General features: G+C 44.2%; 1 non-coding gene across 1 annotated transcript; it reads right to left on the bottom strand.

The window, feature by feature from the left end:
- Nucleotides 1-2136: 2136 nt before the first annotated feature.
- On the bottom strand, nt 2137-2199 carry LOC125166915 (U7 small nuclear RNA). Its single transcript, XR_007152614.1, has one exon. It is a non-coding gene; the product is annotated as a U7 small nuclear RNA (small nuclear RNA).
- Between the last annotated feature and the right edge of the window lie 1834 nt (nt 2200-4033).

Below are 4033 nucleotides of genomic sequence, written 5' to 3' on the forward strand. Positions count from 1 at the left end.
AGCAAACTGCTGTCCCCAAAACTGGAGAGACAGACAGACAGACACAGAGAATCACAGCTGACATGGAACAGAAGTGCACAGCCGGAGCCAGCATCTGTAGGAACACTTAGACTATAATGGACCAGTTACTGGAGGCTCTGAGTGCTCTAGACTGGGGGTTAAGAACTTCTGCGGGCCCTGGTCCCAAAGGCCTCCCACCCGCTTTCCTGAGTTTTAAACCCAGGAGCCCCACCAGGTTCCCACAGTGAAGATGGGTGGAAAATCCCCTCCTGCTTCCGGTTGGGGAGTGGGAGCGAAGGAGTAAACATTTTTAAAGACGCCCAAAGCATTCTATTCTCCTCAGAAAAGCCTGCCCTCGAGAGAAACTGTAACCGGATGTAACCGAGGGGGGTTTTGCCAGAACGTAACCCACCAGGGGAAGGGAAATACCCAACTCTGGCTCCCTGGAAGGAAGACCTAAAGACGGGACTGAAAAACACTTTCCCTGCCCCCACACCTTCCCACCACATCAATCAGGGCTTCTGTATAATAACGGTGATTACAGACCTGCAGGCCTGTGACCCCATTTAAGGAGTCTCTAGGAAAACCCAGAGACAATGGGGCAGACAAAAACAGTGACCCCGGAGGGAGTTTCACCCTCTGATGCCATAGATACAGCAAAGGGTAAACACAGCCTAACTGCTGGCCAGATTCACACAAAACCTCATGTCAAACGTCGAACTATCTCAGTTTCTTTCACCCCACATATCATGTCCAGCTTTCAACGACAACAACAAAATACAAGGCGTAATTTAAGGCACAAACCACGGTCTGAAGTGACAAAGCAAGCCTCAGAACCAGACTCCAACGTGACAGAGTTGAGAATTATCAGAATGGGAATTTAGAAATAACAGTGGTCAATATGTTAAGGGCTCTAACAGGAAAAGGAGACAACACGGAAGGTGGGTGATGTAAACAGAGAGATGGAAACTCAAAGAAAGAGTCAAAGGTAAACCCCAGAAAGCTAAAACACTGTAACAAAAATGAAGAATGTCTTTGATGGGCTCCTCAGGGAACTGGACACCGCTAAGGAAAGAATCGGTGAGCTTGAAGATACGTCAGTGAAAACTTCCAGAGCTGTAATGCAAGGAGAAGAAAAAATTGAAAAGGCAGAACAGACTATCCAAGAACTGGGTGACAATTGAAAAAAAATTTTCAGTAATAGCGAGAGAATTTTCCAAAATTAATGACACCAAACCACAGACGCAGGGAGCTGAGAGAACACCAAGTAAGATAAATACCAAAAATTCGACACCTACGCATATCATATTCAAACTGTAGGAAATGAAAAACAAAGAGGAAATCTTGAAAGAAGCCAGAGATTTATTTTTTGTTAACTTACCTGCAGAGGAACAAGGACAAGAATTATATCAGACTTCCTTTCAGAAACCATGCAAGAGGAGAGTGGAGTGAAATATTTTCAGTGTTGAAAGAAAAATCCACCAAACTAGAATTCTCTGCCACATGAAATGATCCTTCCAACGTAAAGTCATGACTTTCTCAGACAAATAAAAATTAAGGAAATTTGTCACAAGTAGACCTGCCTTGCAAGAAAGGTTACAAGAGATCCTTTGAAAAGATGGACAACGATCTAGGTCAGAAACTCAGATCTGCGTAAAGCAAGGGAGAACATCAGAGAAGGAATGGAAGAAGTAAGCCAAGAGCCCCTACTCACACTAAAGAGGCAGGAGCCCACAGTTACCTACCATTGTCACCACCACTGCCAAGGTCAGAGCTCTGTGAGGGCAGGGCACACTCTGCTGCTACAAGTGCTAGAACTGCCCTGACCCAGTAGGCACCCAGGAGCTTCTGGAAGCTCCATCAGAAGCAGGAAACAAAAAATGGCTTCTTTTCTCTTTCGTTCAACCCCCATCAGTCTCCCGCGGATAACTGGGATGGTCTACCCTTTGGTTACCAGGCACTCCCCTCATCACTCTATGGACAGGGACAGCATCACGCATCTGCCCAACGGCATGCAACTATTCCAGCTAAGACGAAGACACCCTCACCCTCTTCCTAAGAAGGGAAAGTGCAAAATCCTATCTGCTACCATAGCCACCTCTGGGAGATACAACTTCTTTTTTTTGGGGGGGAGTGGGGGGTCTCCCGGTAAAGACCGGAAAACCTGCTAGACAAATTCTAAAAGAGCTGTTAACACTAACACGGGGAGATACTACTTCTGCTTCCAGTTCAGCCACAGTCTTGACTTATTATATTCTATAATCGAAAGACTGAATTGTAAAGTTAACAGCCACCAACGAAAATGACAGACCTGGAGCCTGATGGACCAAAACAGAAGAAAGGAAGGATGCCAACAAGCGCCAACATTTTCTATATAAAATAGAAGGAAGGAGGGAAGAAATCGGTTTTATACGTTTAGGGGTTGTGGGTTGAATTGCGTCGCCCCCAAAGCTGTGTTCAGGTCCTAGCCTCCAGGCCCTGTGAATGTGAGCCGACTTGGGAACGAGGTCTTTGAAGACGTAATCAAGTTAAGATGAGGTGGTTCTGCGTGAGCATTGGTTCCCACCATCAAGGAAGGCTTTTCTGAGAAAGTGATGTTCAAGCTGAAATCTGCGGGATGCAGAGGGTTTCCAGCTACAGGAGTGGGCAGGGAGGGATGCGTGTGACCTAATGCGAACAGTGCTTCGGAGACTCTGTCATTGGAAAAAAAAAAAAAAATGGCGCATCAAAGTTTCCAAGAGAAACCTCATATCGTTGAAACTCACCCCCAGGAGGGTGAGGGGAGAGACGTGGAGCTGGAAAATGGGGAGGAACCAAATCATGCAGGGTCTCCAAGGTTGGGTTGTGGATTTGGAACCGTATGAGGAGAGAAAAAGAAAAAAAAGGATTGTAAATGGGGATGGGATGCCGGGATCTGTCTGCATTTCTAAAAGATTCCTGGGGTGCCTGGTTGGCTCAGTCAGTTAAGCGTCTGACTTTGGCTCAGGTCATGATCTCCTGGTTCATTTTGTTAGTTGGAGTCCCTCATCGGGCTCTGTGCTGACAGCTCAGAGCCTGCAGCCTGCTTGGGATTCTGTGTTCCCCTCTCTCTCTGCCCCTCCTCTGCTCGTGTTCTGTCTCTCTCTGTCTCTCAAAAATGAATAAACATTTAAAAAAAATGTTGTGTGGTTTTGTTTTTTTTTTTTTTTTTTGGTCCTAAAGACAAGGGCTGTATTTTCTAATCCTGTGTGGTAACCTTACACGAATTGATGCTTAACATATTTATTGAACTGCATTTCAATTCTGTAAGAATGGTATTTTGGGAATTGTGTTTAGTAGTAAAAACTAAAGGAGGGAGTATGGAATTAAATTTGGGACTGAGCAATACTTCCTTCCTTCTGGAAATCTATTTTCTCTGATTACTGCATGGCATGGTCACATAAAATGAAAAAAGATACAATTTCTGAAAACAGCATGATAACATCAGCATGGAGAAAACAGTATTTCTAACGGATACTGGTGAAAACCATCAGCTACGAAATCAGACCGAATGAGTTCGAATTCCGGTTTACTTGCTGTGGGTCCTTGAGCAAGTTACTTAGCCCCTCTGTGCCTCAGTTGTCTTATCTGTGAAAAGAGATTACAATAGTACCTAGTTCATCTTTTTGTGGTAAGATTACAAGAGAATGCGTTAAGAGCTTGTCAAAGACTGCCAGGCACGGTTAAGTGCTCAATGAAAGTCACCTATTACTAATGGCATACAAATTTCATGGTGTGTATAAAAAGTGGCTTTCCCTGACTGTAAAATACCTAGCTCTTTAAAATGCTCCCGTTCCTTGATTCCTAACAGTAGCTATTGTTTATGTGCTCATAATAATTACACAATGGCAATATGACTTTTACAAAATGTTTAATGGGTCAGGGTTGGTTGGGCTCATTATAACAAGTAATAAGATCCCTCCCCCATATTAAATTGTTTTCAGATACGTTCTGGATAATGCATTTTAAGAAATGCTAAACCTAACAACACATAAGCCCACGGCACGTCATTTTC

This window comes from Prionailurus viverrinus, chromosome B2 (assembly GCF_022837055.1).
Source record: "Prionailurus viverrinus isolate Anna chromosome B2, UM_Priviv_1.0, whole genome shotgun sequence".
NCBI lineage: Eukaryota > Metazoa > Chordata > Mammalia > Carnivora > Felidae > Prionailurus > Prionailurus viverrinus.